At 48.1% G+C, this 18,695-nt stretch overlaps 1 protein-coding gene across 2 annotated transcripts in view; it reads right to left on the minus strand.

The window, feature by feature from the left end:
* LOC123750198 (homeobox protein OTX2) overlaps positions 1-13,876 on the minus strand; it is a 223,601-nt gene extending 209,725 nt beyond the window's left edge. For both annotated transcript variants that reach the window (XM_069335057.1, XM_069335058.1), the window contains exon 1: positions 13,507-13,876. The gene's annotated coding sequence lies outside the window, so the exon portion shown is untranslated. The remainder of the gene's footprint in view (positions 1-13,506) is intronic.
* Positions 13,877-18,695: the final 4,819 nt, after the last annotated feature.

Consider the following 18,695-nt stretch of genomic DNA (forward strand, 5'->3'; position numbering starts at 1 on the left):
CCACATCTGGGGGTTCCAGCAGACACATTACCCTGTAATACTCTCATTAGAGGCAGCGAGAGGTAGTTGGAGTGCCTTAATGACTCCTTCAAGAGACCAGAGGGGAGGGGAACAGGAGGGGACGGAGGAAGGGGGGATAGGAGATGGGGGATAATAATTGGCTAGTAAATGGTAGTTAGCGGTGGAATAGGCACAAACTAAACCCACCCTCCTTATAATTTCCTCTTCATCCCATAATTATCAATCCCTCTCTCCCTCTTCCTCCCCCCCCTCTCTTTATCAGCATCCTCCCCTCCTCCTCTCCCTCTCCCTCTTCCATCCTGGTGTAATCACCATTCTTATCGCTTGTTTCGTGTCATTGTCATCTGTTTTCCCTTTCACCCTCTTTCTCCACCTCCGCCTCCTCCATCGTGGGGGACTATTTTGATCATTGTGTGTGTGTCGGTGTGCCTGCACGAGTGGCCTGTTATCGTGGAGAGATCGTCGGGGCGGGGGGGGAGGGGGGGAATGTATGGGATGGGGGGGGAGGGGTGGGGGAGGGCCGGGGATGTAAGGGGGATGGGTAGGGGGGGATAGGAATTGGAGAAGAAAGTATAGAGAATGGGGAGTGAGACAGGGGGGGGGGGAAGGGGGAGGAGGGGGGGGAGGACGAGGCATAGGAGTTATGGGGGGGGTGGATCGAAGGGTAATTAATAACAAGAGAGTTTTTAGGCTCTATGTTATCGTTTTTAAGGCTCTATGATATCGTTTTAAGGCTCTATGTTATTGTTATATGGCTCTATGTTACTGTTATATGGCTATGTTACTGTTATATGGCTATGTTACTGCTTTAAGGCTCTACGTTACTGCTTTAAGGCTCTATGTTACCGTTTTAAGGCTCTATGTTACTGTTTCAAGGCTCTATGTTATCGTTTCAAGGCTCTATGTTATCGTTTCATGGCTATGTTATCGTTTCATGGCTCTATGTTATCGTTTCATGGCTCTATGTTATCGTTTCATGGCTCTATGTTATCGTTTCATGGCTCTATGTTATCGTTTCATGGCTCTATGTTATCGTTTCATGGCTCTATGTTATCGTTTCATGGCTCTATGTTATCGTTTCATGGCTCTATGTTATCGTTTCATGGCTCTATGTTATCGTTTCATGGCTCTATGTTATCGTTTCATGGCTCTATGTTATCGTTTCATGGCTCTATGTTATCGTTTCATGGCTCTATGTTATCGTTTCATGGCTCTATGTTATCGTTTCATGGCTCTATGTTATCGTTTCATGGCTCTATGTTATCGTTTCATGGCTCTATGTTATCGTTTCATGGCTCTATGTTATCGTTTCATGGCTCTATGTTATCGTTTCATGGCTCTATGTTATCGTTTCATGGCTCTATGTTATCGTTTCATGGCTCTATGTTATCGTTTCATGGCTCTATGTTATCGTTTCATGGCTCTATGTTATCGTTTCATGGCTCTATGTTATCGTTTCATGGCTCTATGTTATCGTTTCATGGCTCTATGTTATCGTTTCATGGCTCTATGTTATCGTTTCATGGCTCTATGTTATCGTTTCATGGCTCTATGTTATCGTTTCATGGCTCTATGTTATCGTTTCATGGCTCTATGTTATCGTTTCATGGCTCTATGTTATCGTTTCATGGCTCTATGTTATTTTAAGGCTCTATGTTTACTGTTTTAAGGCTCTATGTGACTTACTAATTCTTTAATGTTATCTTGTACCTCGACGACTTATCTGATTGGGCCTCGCGGAGGGTCGTTATATGTAAGGGGGGGGGGGGGAAGAGCACGTGTTGTATACGCTCTATTAGTATACATAGAAGTATACACACATGTGGTGAACATTCCATACATGGGTGTATCAAATCTTTTCAACATGTGTATGCATCTTGATCAACAGAGCGTGCACAACTTATGTATACATCTTGTATACAAAATGTTGCAAATGTATGTATGCAACATGTATACACAAGCTGTGTGTACGTTCTATACAACAGGTATACACTTGTATATATATATATTCTATACAACATACGTATAAATGTTATCACGAATACAACCACCCTTCATGCTATACAATAGCCATACATAAATCCTATACATACTATACATAAATACTTCGCACTCGCCATGCAACTTATACAACTTCACACAATTATCTACCGGAAAGTGTGTGTGTATATGTGTGTGTGTGTGTGTATATATATATATATATATATATATATATATATATATATATATATATATATATATATATATATATATATAAATATATATATATTCTTTTCCGTATTAATATTAGCGTGACTTAGGAATACAAAATACCTGAATACATAATACACAGGTAATTTGTATGATACAGGTCTTGTTTCTTGGAGCTAGAAGCCTTCTCCCTGATGTTTATATTGTGTGTGGGTTGCCAGCTGTGATGTTTATACTGTGGGGGGTTGCCAGCTGTGATGTTTATACTGTGGGGGTTGCCAGCTGTAATGTTTATACTGTGGGGGGTTGCCAGCTGTGATGTTTATACTGTGGGGGTTGCCAACTGTGATGTTTATACTGTGAGGGTTGCGAGCTGTGATGTTTATATTGTGTGTGGGTTGCCAGCTGTGATGTTTATACTGTGGGGGGTTGCCAGCTGTGATGTTTATACTGTGGGGGGTTGCCAGCTGTGATGTTTATACTGTGGGGGTTGCCAGCTGTGATGTTTATACTGTGGGGGTTGCCAGCTGTAATGTTTATACTGTGGGGGGTTGCCAGCTGTGATGTTTATACTGTGGGGGTTGCCAACTGTGATGTTTATACTGTGAGGGTTGCCAGCTGTGATGTTTATATTGTGTGTGGGTTGCCAGCTGTGATGTTTATACTGTGGGGGGTTGCCAGCTGTGATGTTTATACTGTGGGGGGTTGCCAGCTGTGATGTTTATACTGTGGGGGTTGCCAGCTGTAATGTTTATACTGTGGGGGTTGCCAGCTGTAATGTTTATACTGTAGGGGTTGCCAGCTGTAATGTTTATACTGTGGGGGTTGCCAGCTGTGATGTTTATACTGTGGGGGGTTGCCAGCTGTGATGTTTATACTGTGGGGGTTGCCAGCTGTAATGTTTATACTGTGGGGGTTGCCAGCTGTAATGTTTATACTGTAGGGGTTGCCAGCTGTAATGTTTATACTGTGGGGGTTGCCAGCTGTAATGTTTATACTGTGGGGGGTTGCCAGCTGTAATGTTTATACTGTGGGGGGTTGCCAGCTGTAATGTTTATACTGTGGGGGTTGCCAGCTGTGATGTTTATACTGTGGGGGGTTGCCAGCTGTGATGTTTATACTGTGTGGGTTGCCAGCTGTGATGTTTATACTGTGTGGGTTGCCAGCTGTGATGTTTATACTGTGTGGGTTGCCAGCTGTGATGTTTATACTGTGTGGGTTGCCAGCTAGCATTAATAACCAATTAAAGATCTTCTGGTTTCAAAACTTAATTTTCTTTCGTGGAAAAATACTAGTAATAATATTATACAAATGTGATTATTATCATTTGTATTATTATTTCTTGTTTGTTATCAAATGTTATAACACACACACACACACACAAACACACAAACACACACACAAACACACACACAAACACAGTTGTTGACAGTTGAGAGGCGGGACCAAAGAGCCAGTGCTCAACCCCCATAAACACAATTAGGTGAATACACACACACAAGAAAATCCGGGAAATGATGACTCCATTCAAACGGAGATACAGATGAAGAAATGAGATCTAGACCAACAACAAAGGGTAAAAACTAGACATAACCCACGGTACAATAGCCAATGCCAAGCTGCTAAACGAAAAGCAGGAGAGAGAGAGAGAGAGAGTGGAGAAAAATACAGAGATCAAAGGACAGAAGAACACCCAGAACACATGATGAATCAACCAATGAGTATCGAAAACAAAAATACGAAAATGCTGCTGCTTCCAAATCAAACAAACGACGGTGAATGACCAGATGACTAGAGCCTGACAACTGGGAGGTGATTATGCGGGCACTGAGAGAATGGAGAGTAAACTAATTGTCAGTTTCCACTGAGAGTTCACAGTAGAGTCTGAAGATCCCACAGTGCTAGAAGAGGTGATCCTAGGTGAGAGACTGACAGGTAAGTGAGAGACTGACAGCTAGGGGAGAGACTGACAGCTAGGGGAGAGACTGACAGCTAGGGGAGAGACTGACAGCTAGGGGAGAGACTGACAGCTAGGGGAGAGACTGACAGCTAGGGGAGAGACTGACAGCTAGGGGAGAGACTGACAGCTAGGGGAGAGACTGACAGCTAGGGGAGAGACTGACAGCTAGGGGAGAGACTGACAGCTAGGGGAGAGACTGACAGCTAGGGGAGAGACTGACAGCTAGGGGAGAGACTGACAGCTAGGGGAGAGACTGACAGCTAGGGGAGAGACTGACAGCTAGGGGAGAGACTGACAGCTAGGGGAGAGACTGACAGCTAGGGGAGAGACTGACAGCTAGGGGAGAGACTGACAGCTAGGGGAGAGACTGACAGCTAGGGGAGAGACTGACAGCTAGGGGAGAGACTGACAGCTAGGGGAGAGACTGACAGCTAGGGGAGAGACTGACAGCTAGGGGAGAGACTGACAGCTTGGTGAGAGACTGACAGCTTGGTGAGAGACTGACAGCTTGGTGAGAGACTGACAGCTTGGTGAGAGACTGACAGCTTGGGGAGAGACTGACAGCTATCAGACCAGACAATGTATCACCATGAACGTTTCAACAATCTGAACACAGAGCCCTCAGCACACCTCTAACAAGGATCTTCAATGATCCAATTACAAGGCAGAAATACCCAGCTGATGGATGAAGACAAATGTGGCCCCAGTTGACAAGGAGATAAGGAAGGAGGCACTTAACTACAGACCTGTATCACTGACAAGCATCCCCCTCTAAAGTACCTGAAAGATTAATAAGAACAAGACAAGTCACACACCTTGAGGGACTTAGTTATGTAAACAAACATCAACATGGATTTAGGGAAAATAAAACATGCCTAACGAACCTACTAGAGTTCCACGATTAAATAACAAAAAAAAGAGAGAGAGGGCAGTAAATATTGCGCAAATTCCATATTATTGAACTGCCCAAAAGCGTTTGATACATTACCTCACAAGAGATTACTACACAGACTTGCGGGACAGGCGAGAGTAAGGGGAAGGAGCACAGACGGCAATGAGGAAATACCTACCAGACAGGAATCTGAGAGTTACAGAGAGGAGCGAGAAGTGTGACTGGCGTAAGATAACAAACGGAGCATTTCAAGGATTGGTGCCGAGACACATTATTTCTTATTTACTTTAATGGCTTATTTACAAATGTTGAGTCCTGTATGTCGATGTTTGCAGACGAGGCAACATTAAGGAGTCGAGAGAGATGAGGACTGAAAGGTTCTTCAAGATGACAAGCTGCAGACTTGGTCCAAGAAACTAACTCCTTTCTGGATTTCAACACCAGCGAGAATAAGCTTGTGGAAAAGGACATAGAGGGCTGGAAATCAAAGGTGCAGTACACGATGAGGGGAAACTACCTCCATATAACATCTAGAGAGGAAACAAAGACCCGAGAGTGGACATAACCCCAAACCTAACTCCAGAGGCTAAATAGGATAACGTCAGCCGCATACTCTTCACTAGGAAAAGTTAGAACAGCATTCAGGAACCTAGATTTAAGAGAACGCCGAACCAGAGAGACGAAGAAAGAGGGAGAGAGAAAGAGAGAGAGAGAGAGAGAGAGAGAGAGAGAGAGAGAGAGAGAGAGAGAGAGAGAGAGAGAGAGAGAGAGAGAGAGAGAGAGAGAGAGAAAATCATGCAAAACGCAAAATAAAACTCGAAAAAGGTTTAGAAGTTCGCATCGAGGCTCGTCCCAGAGTTACGAGGGATGAGGTATGAAGAAAGACCGAAGGAACTAGATCCGACGACTCTTCAAAAAAAAAAAAAAAAAAGACAGAAAGGGCAGACATGACACTCCGCATGAACCACTTGGAGGAAAAGACAGACTTGAGAACGAGTTAATGTCCAGAATGCAGACCAATAGAACACGAGGACACGAGCTGAAGCCTGAAACTCAGACGAGTCTCAGAAATCTTAAAGATTTCACATAGCGTGAGAGTAGTGGGATAAGAAATAGAACTAAAGGATCAGGCTGTAGAAGCCTACTCCATTCATAGTTGCTAAAAGTAGACAAGATAGGGAAATAGATCAGTAGTCGTTACATTAGACAACCAGCGGTTATAGAAAGACGGGGTCCAAGCACTAAAGCTGGACCCCTCCAGGTACAAACAGGTTAGCAGAAATAGGGGGAATGAACACAATCTGTTTATCAGAACCATTAGCATATCTCCAGGAATTCTAAAGGAGGGATAAGGAGAGAGAGAGAGACAGAGAGACAGAGAGACAGAGAGACAGAGAGACAGAGAGACAGAGAGACAGAGAGACAGAGAGACAGAGAGACAGAGAGACAGAGAGACAGAGAGGGGCCCGCCTGGAGGTGTTTGCGTGCTGGGGCCCCAAACCCACGCAAACACCGCAAAATAATGCAGATTTGACAGCTTAGATGAGACGAGAGAGATAGAGGCGAATCTCGTACCCCCTCGAGGTGTACCGTGGGGTGGGTACCGTGGGGTGGGTACCGTGGGGTGGGTACCGTGGGGGTGTACATGGGGTACTATACACCAAGGTGTACCCCTAAGGGTATACCGAATACTGTAGACTGTGGTGTTGCAGCAGCCCAATACTGTTGTACCGTGTACCAACGCGGTGTACCGTGTGGCACCTGTTTAGTTTTTTTATTTTACAAATAAGAAAGTTGTGAGTGCCATTGCTCAGGCTAAGGAAAGCTGTGAGTACAAGTGCTCAGGCTAAGGAAAGTTGTGAAATCCCCCCCCCCCCATATACACTTAGGGTGTAGGGGGGGGGGGGAATCTTTCTAGCACGAATCTGCTTCGTACAGGATTCGTGCTAGATTTGACAGCTAGTACGAATCTGTACTTGACAGCTAGTACGAATCTGCTTCGTACTAGATTCGTGCCAGACACACGAATACTAGATTCGTACTAGAAGTAATGTCAATTTCGGCTCGCGAAATTGACAATACTCTCCCGTTTTCTGTTTGGGGTCCTCTGGAAGGTTAGGATAAGGGCACGTTAGTACGACAGTTTCTTGACGTTGGGGACACCTTAGGAGGCCGGGCTAGGGGCTAGTACTCTTCACCAGCTGTCGTCAGGTGAAGGCTAGACGCTGTCTTCACTTCGTTAGTATTCCTAGTGATCCTCAGGCCTATTCCTAGTGATCCTCAGGCCTATTCCTAGTGATCCTCAGGCCTATCCCTAGTGATTCTTAGGCCTATCTCTAGTGATTCTTAGGCCTATCCCTAGTGATCCTTAGGCCTATCCCTAGTGATCCTTAGGCCTATCCCTAGTGATCCTCAGGCCTATCCCTAGTGATCCTCAGGCCTATCCCTAGTGATCCTCAGGCCTATCCCTAGTGATCCTCAGGCCTATCCCTAGTGATCCTCAGGCCTATCCCTAGTGATCCTCAGGCCTATCCCTAGTGATCCTCAGGCCTATCCCTAGTGATCCTTAGGCCTATTCCTAGTGATCCTCAGGCCTATCCCTAGTGATTCTTAGGTCTATCCCTAGTGATCCTTAGGCCTATCCCTAGTGATTCTTAGGCCTATCCCTAGTGATTCTTATGCCTATCCCTAGTGATTCTTATGCCTATCCGTAGTGATTCTTAGGCCTATCCCTAGTGATTCTTATGCCTATCCCTAGTGATTCTTATGCCTATCCCTAGTGATTCTTAGGCCTATCCCTAGTGATTCTTAGGCCTATCCCTAGTGATTCTTAGTTTGATGAGAAAAGATGAGGATTAGTCTCTCTCTCAATATAAATAAATATATTATTGAGAGAGAGAGAGGGAGAGACAGACAGAGACAGGCAGACAGAGAGACAGAGAGAGAGAGAGAGAGAGAGAGAGAGAGAGAGAGAGAGAGAGAGAGAGAGAGAGAGAGAGAGAGAGAGAGAGAGAGAGACATAGAGCGAGAGAAATAAAGATAGTCATATCCTTCTTTTCAGGTCGTCTTGGTTGGGGTCAGGCAGAACATACCTGCCCTCTAATCCTTCCTTTGTGCTGCCTCTACCTGTCTGGCCTCCGACTCTCACCCCCCCCCCCTCCCCCCCTCAACCCCTCCCCTCTCTCTCTCTCTCTCTCTCTCTCTCTCTCTCTCTCTCTCTCTCTCTCTCTCTCTCTCTCACACACACACACCTCCTTCCACAGCACTAGTCATTCCACAACTCTGTACCTGCAACACCCCACAAGCTCACTATACTCTTGCATGCCTACACTCCTCCAAAAAAAATGCCTATTCTACTCCTCTCACCCCTATTTCTACCCCTACTCTCACTGCTCCATCATCCCCTTTCGTCATCTTTGTGTCCACCTGCGCTTCCACTCACCCCTCCGACCCCTCCCCCCCCCCCCCCACAAACACAGTCTCACTCTCCCTTAAACCTATCCCCCCTCCCCCAACACACTCTACTCTCTCACTATCCCTTAAACCTTCCTTTTCTTAGTTCACACGGCTCGTACATCCCAATATCTTGGTTCGTTCGTTCAGCCAAAGAGCTACGGCTCTTTGGTCAGGCTCTCAACTGTCAATCAACTGGTGTACAGGTTCCTGAGCCTACTGGGCTCTATCATATCTACATTTGAAACTGTGTATGGAGTCAGCCTCCACCACATCACTGTCTGATTTGAAGATAAGCATTTTATTGCTTCTTAATTATAATTAGTCCTTAACCTAAAGCTATATTGATATTACAGTTTTATAAAACTAATAAAATAAAACTAAAATATATCAATAAATTGTAAAGTAAATCAGGTTATTTTCAAATTTTGTATAAAATCTCGATTGTTTAATAAAACTGAAAAAAATCCTGATATTTAAAACTTGTGTATAGCGAATTGAACATGAAAACTTCATCCTAAACTTCAGAGTGTCTTAACAGAAAACGAGGAGAATAAATGGGGAAGTAAATGTAACAGCCCCGTAAGTGCAATTATGTACTATGTATGACAGTAGGGAAATGTACTTATTACACTTAGTATTAAACCGTACTGCCAATTCGGAGGATGGCTTGGCCTATTTTCATCACTTTGCGCGCGCGTGTGTGTGTGTGTGTGTGTGTGTGTGTGTGTGTGTGTGTGTGTGTGTGTGTGTGTGTGTGTGCGTGCGTGCGTGCGTGCGTGCGTGAGACTCCTACTGCCACATTTCCCGTTGCCTCAAACAGGTACAAGAGCAAAGTCTTGCAAGGGTTGCAGCTGTCTTAGCCGCAACAGCCGACGCTTTAAACAGGCTAACTACCCCCAACCACCCGTTCAACAGCCGAATTGGTCAATACAAAAAAAATAAACTTAATCTGATTATTTTAATCACATTGACTGAAAGTCAATGGTTAACATGTAAGTTTTTATAAGGTTCAAACATTTTAGTTCAAATGCCTCCTGTGCACACTGGCAGGCCTGTGCACGCCTCCTGAGCACACTGCCAGGCCTGTGCACGCCTCCTGAGCACACTGCCAGGCCTGTGCACGCCTCCTGAGCACACTGCCAGGCCTGTGCACGCCTCCTGAGCACACTGCCAGGCCTGTGCACGCCTCCTGAGCACACTGCCAGGCCTGTGCACGCCTCCTGAGCACACTGCCAGGCCTGTGCACGCCTCCTGAGCACACTGCCAGGCCTGTGCACGCCTCCTGAGCACACTGCCAGGCCTGTGCACGCCTCCTGAGCACACTGCCAGGCCTGTGCACGCCTCCTGAGCACACTGCCAGGCCTGTGCACGCCTCCTGAGCACACTGCCAGGCCTGTGCACGCCTCCTGAGCACTCTGGCAGGCCTGTGCACGCCTCCTGAGCACTCTGGCAGGCCTGTGCACGCCTCCTGAGCACACTGGCAGGCCTGTGCACGCCTCCTGAGCACACTGCCAGGCCTGAGCACACTGCCAGGCCTGTGCACGCCTCCTGAGCACACTGGCAGGCCTGTGCACGCCTCCTGAGCACACTGCCAGGCCTGTGCACGCCTCCTGAGCACACTGGCAGGCCTGTGCACGCCTCCTGAGCACACTGGCAGGCCTGTGCACGCCTCCTGAGCACACTGGCAGGCCTGTGCACGCCTCCTGAGCACACTGGCAGGCCTGTGCACGCCTCCTGAGCACACTGGCAGGCCTGAGCACACTGGCAGGCCTGAGCACACTGGCAGGCCTGAGCACACTGGCAGGCCTGTGCACGCCTCCTGAGCACACTGGCAGGCCTGAGCACACTGCCAGGCCTGTGCACGCCTCCTGAGCACACTGCCAGGCCTGTGCACGCCTCCTGAGCACACTGCCAGGCCTGTGCACGCCTCCTGAGCACACTGCCAGGCCTGTGCACGCCTCCTGAGCACACTGCCAGGCCTGTGCACGCCTCCTGAGCACACTGCCAGGCCTGTGCACGCCTCCTGAGCACACTGCCAGGCCTGTGCACGCCTCCTGAGCACACTGCCAGGCCTGTGCACGCCTCCTGAGCACACTGGCAGGCCTGTGCACGCCTCCTGAGCACACTGGCAGGCCTGTGCACGCCTCCTGAGCACACTGGCAGGCCTGTGCACGCCTCCTGAGCACACTGGCAGGCCTGTGCACGCCTCCTGAGCACACTGGCAGGCCTGTGCACGCCTCCTGAGCACACTGGCAGGCCTGTGCACGCCTCCTGAGCACACTGGCAGGCCTGTGCACGCCTCCTGAGCACACTGGCAGGCCTGTGCACGCCTCCTGAGCACACTGGCAGGCCTGTGCACGCCTCCTGAGCACACTGGCAGGCCTGTGCACGCCTCCTGAGCACACTGGCAGGCCTGTGCACGCCTCCTGAGCACACTGGCAGGCCTGTGCACGCCTCCTGAGCACACTGGCAGGCCTGTGCACGCCTCCTGAGCACACTGGCAGGCCTGTGCACGCCTCCTGAGCACACTGGCAGGCCTGTGCACGCCTCCTGAGCACACTGGCAGGCCTGTGCACGCCTCCTGAGCACACTGGCAGGCCTGTGCACGCCTCCTGAGCACACTGGCAGGCCTGTGCACGCCTCCTGAGCACACTGGCAGGCCTGTGCACGCCTCCTGAGCACACTGGCAGGCCTGTGCACGCCTCCTGAGCACACTGGCAGGCCTGTGCACGCCTCCTGAGCACACTGGCAGGCCTGTGCACGCCTCCTGAGCACACTGGCAGGCCTGTGCACGCCTCCTGAGCACACTGGCAGGCCTGTGCACGCCTCCTGAGCACACTGGCAGGCCCTGTGCACGCCTCCTGAGCACACTGGCAGGCCTGTGCACGCCTCCTGAGCACACTGGCAGGCCTGTGCACGCCTCCTGAGCACACTGGCAGGCCTGTGCACGCCTCCTGAGCACACTGGCAGGCCTGTGCACGCCTCCTGAGCACACTGGCAGGCCTGTGCACGCCTCCTGAGCACACTGGCAGGCCTGTGCACGCCTCCTGAGCACACTGGCAGGCCTGTGCACGCCTCCTGAGCACACTGGCAGGCCTGTGCACGCCTCCTGAGCACACTGGCAGGCCTAGTGCACGCCTCTCTGAGCACAACTGGCAGGCCTAGTGGACCTCGTGCACGCCTCCTGAGCACACTGGCAGGCCTGTGCACGCCTCCTGAGCACACTGGCCTCCCGGTATAGACTGAAGGTTTCAGGGTCAGTCTGGCGCTGGCTTCGGAGCCGCTGGGCGGGATCGCACCTGCGGCAGCCCGTCGCCCCGGCCATAGCATCTATTTTTACGCCTGGAGTCGTCCCAGTTTACCATATATAGTGGCTCCAGGAGTGTGCCTCGGGTCCTAGAAGCCCACAGTTCTCCCCACTACACCCCTACCCTCCCACTACATCCCCACCCCTCCATACTACACCCCACCCTCCCACTACACCCCCCCACACTAGACCCCCACCCTCCCACACTACACCCCCACACTACTCCCCCCTACTACACCCGCACCTCCCACTACACCCCCACCCTCTCACGACACCCCCACCCTCCCACTACACCCCCACCCTCCCACTACACCCCCACCCTCTCACGACACCCCCCACTACACCCCCACCCTCCCACTACACCCCCACCCTCTCACGACACCCCCCACTACACCCCCACCCTCCCACTACACCCCACACTACTCCCTCCCCCACTACACCCTCACCCCCCCCCCACGACACTTCCACCCTCCCACGACACCCCCACTACACCCCCACCCTCCCACTACACCCCCACACTACTCCCCCCCACGACACCCTCACCCTCCCACGACACCCCCACCCTCCCAAGACACCCCCACCCTCCCACTACACCCCCCACCCCCCTCTACACCCCCCCCCCACTACACCCCCACCCACGACCCCCCCTCTACACCCCCACCCTCCCACGACACCCCCTCCCTCCCATCCCAAATCCTTATCCTGACCCCCTTCTCCAAGTGCTACATAGTGGTAATGGCTTGGCGCTTTCCCACCTGATAGTTCCCTTCCCTCCTTTTAGAACGACCCCTTCCTTCTCTTAACTGTTAACGGTGCCGATCACCTCGTTATCGATGCACTAGTAAGATGGCTGTTACAAGTAATGAATTAGTCGTTCAAATAACAATAATATTGCAAAGTTTAAAAATAAATAAAAAAAATAGCATCATTCCGGTAATTTGGTGAACGGGAACAGGTCATTGGGTGAAAGAAATGATTTAAAACCTCGATTCTCTCATGACGCAGTCGGTGTCGCAGTCGGTGTCGCAGTCGGTGTCGCAGTCGGTGACGCAGTCGGTGACGCAGTCGGTGACGCAAGTATGGGTGCGACGAATTCTACATTAACATACAACACACTACAGCAGGGTGTGTGACTAACATACAACACACTACAGCAGGGGGTGTGACTAACATACAACACACTACAGCAGGGGGTGTGACTAACATACAACACACTACAGCAGGGGGTGTGTGACTAACATACAACACACTACAGCAGGGGGTGTGACTAACATACAACAAACTACAGCAGGGGTGTGACTAACGTATAACAGGACAACTTAGGTACCACAATATTCGTTAGAAGTTCCGTCGTTAACCGTTTTGTTGAACGTTTAGAAGAAAATTTAGTTTTTTTGATGATTTAAATAAATACATTTAAATAACTTTAGTTATGAAGAACAACGAGTTTCTTACGCTGCAGGTGCAGGTGATCGCCTTTATACGCGTCTAACCTCCTTTACGACAATATCTGAATAATTACCTGAAAAATACCCGAATAATTACCTGAAAAACACCTGATCATTTCAGTGAAAAACACTGCTATTTTCATACCCCACAAATATAATACACCACAAGAATGATCACATTCAGATCCTTGTATATGATGGTATAATGCTCGAGGGTCGAGGAACTACTTACCTTGTCTCTTGAAGGACGAGCATGGTACCGGAGGCGTCTGGGAGGACAGGGCGGTCAGACGGGGGTCAAGTGGGTGACCCAACGCTGTCTAAGAGGTCACACACCAGACACCAGAACCAGCAGTTCCTCCGCTGGTCTGTTCCTTACTCGTCTCTGGCAAGCTATAAGTACACTTCTATGTCCTTAGTAAGCAAGGTACGCATAATTTAAGCAATAAAGGTGGACACACATCATTAGATTAGTTCGTGGTTACACTAACGACAAGAGGAACAGCCTATGATTGTCGTTGACCTTAAACCAACACTTCCGTCACCGTCACCGTCTTCACTAGCCGTAGTCAACGTCTTAATGATCGAACCCGCGGCAGTTAAGAGTTCAGCCCGTCCTCCAAACAAAGATCCAAAAGTGATTCCATGCACCCGCCAAACCCCCTGTTTATGCATGAAAAGCGGTTTACACACGACTCACAACTGATGACGTTCGAACGCTTCCGGAACAAGTGCTTCACTGACGAGTTTTGTTCGAACCACAACGCTGTAAATGCTTCACCCACGTACTACAAATGCAAATAATCGCCAACAGAACCTAAACACCTAACCTAACCTAACCTATGCCTATATATGCACAATATGCTAATATATTATAATATTAATTTATATTTGAGAAAATTCTTGTTTTGAATGAACAGCATGTTAAAATTTATGTATGCGTCTGTGGGGTTGACCGCTGGATGTAATGGACTTGAGTCGAGGACGGGTTGTAAGAGTTGTAACCCGTCCTTGGGCTAGGTTCATTCCACCCAGCGTCTCACCCCAGAGACGCAAATATCAATTTGAAAAAGGAATTTTCTCAAATATAAATCTACGTTACTGAATTATATATTAGCATGTTGTGTATATTTAGGCATAGGTTAGGTGTTTAGGTTCTGTTGGCGATTATTTGTATTTGTAGTACGTGGGTGAAGCATTTACAGCGTTGTGGTTCGAACAAAAGTCGTCAGTGAAGCACTTGTTCCGGAAGCGTTCGAACGTCATCAGTTGTGAGTCGTGTGTAAACCGCTTTTCATTCATAAACAGGGGGTTTGGCGGGTGCATGGAATCACTTTTGGATCTTTGTTTGGAGGACGGGCTGGAATATCACCGGTTGTGAAGCGTTGTGAACCGTTGTGAAGCGTTGTGAACCGTTGTGAAGCGTTGTGAACCGTTGTAAACCGTGTTTTTCATTCATAAATTGGGGAGGGGCGTTCGCATCTGGATTAACGGGTATTAGGCCAGTGATTGTGAGGACGAGGCTGCACTATTTGCATTTAAAATACGTGGCTGAAGCATTTAGAGAAGTGCACTTCGAACTTCAGGAAATGAGTTAAGCATTTGGCCAATATTTTGAGGCACAGTTATCAACCCGTCTTCAGACCAAGTCCATTCCATCCAGCGGTCGACCCCAAAGACGTATTCATAAATTTTAACATCCTTTTCATTCAAAACAGGAATTTTCTCAAATATAAACTTAATGGTATTATATATTAGCATATTATGGATATTTAGGCATGGGTTAGGTTAGGTGTTTAGGTTCTGTTGGCGATTATTTGTATTTGAAGCACGTGGGTGAGACATTTATAGAACTGTGATTCGAACAGAGGACGTGAGTGAAGCACTTGTTCCGGAAGAGTTCGAGCGAAATCAGTTGTGAGTCGTGTGTAAACCGTTTTTCATTCATAAACGGGGTTTGACGGCTGGATTAACGAGCTTGGATCTTTGTACGCGAGAGGGGGCTGTACACAGCCTTTCCTGACGACCACAGTTCGAACCACAACGCTGTAAAATCCTTCACCCACGTCTTACAAATAAGAGCAATCGTCAACAGAACCTAAACACCTCCTGAACAGAGTTTGGTAGCTGAGTGGACAGCGCGCGGGACTCGTAATCCTGTGGCCCGGGTTCGATTCCCGGCGCCGGCAGAGACAAATGGGCAGAGTTTCTTTCACCCTGATACATCTGTTACCTAGCAGTAAATAGGTACCTGGGAGTTAGACAGCTGTTACGGGCTGCTTCCTGGGTGTGTATGTGGACAAAAAATAGTTAGTAGTTAGTAACAATTGATTGATTGGCGGTTGCGAGGCGGGCCGAAGGAGCAGAGCTCAACCCCCGCAAGCACAACTTAGTAAATACAACTAGATGAATACCTAACGTGTACAATATGTAATTCTGTAATACTACTATATATGCAATATGTAATACTACCACTATATATTAGTATTAATTTATATTTGAGAAATTTCCTATCTGGAAGGAACAGCGTGTTAAAATCGACGAATGCGCCACAAGGGGTCGACCGCTGGAGGGAATAAAACAGTCTGAAGACAGGTTCGAAACCTTTTTCTTCAGCGGCTCAGTTTATTAAGACGATTGCTAAGGTTAGTGAAGATTATGATGAGGGCGTGACGGAAGCGTTTTGTTAAGTCTTACAAGAAAAATCTCAAAAGCAAACTTCTTCCAGATGAGCGCCTATGATCCTTCACGGGGTCACCATAGCCCGTGCTACATGGACATATCGTTCTGAGTAGCTAAATCTAAAACAACAACAGACAGATAAGAGTAACTATAGTGTTTACCCATGGAGAACTCACACCCCAGAAGTGACTCGAAACCCATACTGCCAGGCGTACAGGATCCCTTAACCGCTCGACCAATACGACCGGACAAAAGAGAATGGTAGTAGAGCTACGGTGAATTCTACGCCGCTCTGTAGAGTCCTGGTGGCGGAAACTATGCAGTACTACGACTCACAAGGTAGAGTTCTGTTCGTTCTTTGTCTCTTGATGCTTCCGAAGCTTTTGACATGACGAAGTTAAACACATCAAACTTTTGAGAGATTTGCTTAACAGAAAAATATGTCTTGTTATCGCATATATATATATATATATATATATATATATATATATATATATATATATATATATATATATATATATATATATATATATATAATATCATCAGGTATGCAAATTAGCTTTGTAATGGAATAATAACGTCTCTGAATATATTTAACTAAAAATGAGGTCAAACAAGGTACCAAGTTTAGTACTAACTTATTAACTATCTAATGAACATCTCCACAAGGGCCGTGGCAAGGATTCGAACCTGCGTCCGAGAGCATCCCAGACGCTGCCTTAATCGACTGAGCTACGACATGGTCAAAAGGAGTTGAAACCGAAGTTCTACTGAACTTATTGGATCCTGCAGCCTCTCCGAGGCTGCTCATTTGATGCATCACGCAATTGTGATTTCTGTGTGTTAACTATCTAATCTCGACCCACTGTTGAAAGAGACAGTCGAGCCGGCTGTCCCATAGACAGGACCAAGACCAATGTTCTCTGTCGTGCTGGTGGTGGAGGCAGCAGTAGTCCTCGTCCCCACCGTAGCCGGTACAGGGCACATGTAACCTTCCAACTCCCCCCCCCCCCTCTCTTATCCACGTGTCATCCCGTAGCCAGGAATACAGCACAGATACAGCAGGATACAGCGCCCCCTGGGCTCTCCCTCCTCCTCCTGTACTATCGCCACTACTACTACACACACACCAAGATTTACATACTAAAACACGTGGAGGCATTTGCATACACTACCAGCGACTTATCGCACATTTAAAGTGGAGCTCCACTACACACCGCGCCTCGGCTCCTGCTACTACCACTACCACCACTACTACCACTACCACCACTACTACTAACAATAATGCCCACATAAATCACAATAACGTGATATGTCAAATAAACAAATCCATTAGGGATCGAACCCTCATCAAGGCCTTTTGTGTGGATTTGTTCAACTAACAACAATAACGCTCAAAGAAATCACATTAAGGTGATGAAGTGGGTTTAAGGTGTGTGCTTCGGAGTACACGAGTGGGCAGGGTTCGACTCCTCCTCCTCCTCCTCCTAACGGCTTCTGATGATTTTCTAAATAATCAAAATATAAATATAATGGTCCTCTGCTTAAAGTAACAAGGACGTAACACACCTACACACACACACACACACCGACACACACACACACACACACACCGACACACCGACACACACACACCGACACACACACCGACACACACACACACACACACGCACACACACCGACACACCGACACACACACACACACACACGCACACACGCACTCTCCAGAGGATTAGCTGACAATGGAATGCTGTCTCCCCGCTATATTCTCAACTTTTTATTCAACCGATCTATGGCTAATTCTCCTGTGTGATGCTGCATCTCTGGCGCCCCTCGTCATCTCAGCTAGTGTCTGGATGGACTAAACTCTTCGACCATCCAGTCTCTGACCGGGTGGAATGAAGAGTCATATGTGTGAAATGACTCGTTTGAAGACTCAGGTGTACAACAGGACTAGTTTGAAAAGACAGATGTGTGTGTATCCCAGGGCTTGTTTCAAGAGTCAGATGTGTGGCAGGACTAGTTCGAAGAGACAGGTGTACTCACCTAGTTGTACTCACCTAGTTGTGTTTGCGGGGGTTGAGCTCTGGCTCTTTGGTCCCGCCTCTCAACCGTCAATCAACAGGTGTACAGGTTCCTGAGCCTATCGGGCTCTGTCATATCTACACTTGAAACTGTGTATGGAGTCAGCCTAAGGTGTGTGTGTGTGTGTGTGTGTGTGTGTGTACTCACCTAGTTGTACTCACCTAGTTGTGTTTGCGGGGGTTGAGCTCTGGCTCTTTGGTCCCGCCTCTCAACCGTCAATCAACAGGTGTACAGATTCATGAGCCTATCGGGCTCTGTCATATCTACACTTGAAACTGTGTATGGAGTCAGCCTCCACCACATCACTTCCTAATGCATTCCATTTGTCAACCACTCTGACACTAAAAAAGTTCTTTCTAATATCTCTGTGGCTCATTTGGGCACTCAGTTTCCACCTGTGTCCTCTTGTGCGTGTTCCCCTTGTGTTAAATAGACTGTCTTTATCTACCCTATCAATCCCCTTCAGAATCTTGAATGTGGTGATCATGTCCCCCCTAACTCTTCTGTCTTCCAGCGAAGTGAGGTTTAATTCCCGTAGTCTCTCCTCGTAGCTCATACCTCTCAGCTCGGGTACTAGTCTGGTGGCAAACCTTTGAACCTTTTCCAGTTTAGTCTTATCCTTGACTAGATATGGACTCCATGCTGGGGCTGCAT

This window comes from Procambarus clarkii, chromosome 32, assembly GCF_040958095.1.
Source record: "Procambarus clarkii isolate CNS0578487 chromosome 32, FALCON_Pclarkii_2.0, whole genome shotgun sequence".
NCBI classification, from domain to species: Eukaryota; Metazoa; Arthropoda; class Malacostraca; order Decapoda; family Cambaridae; genus Procambarus; species Procambarus clarkii.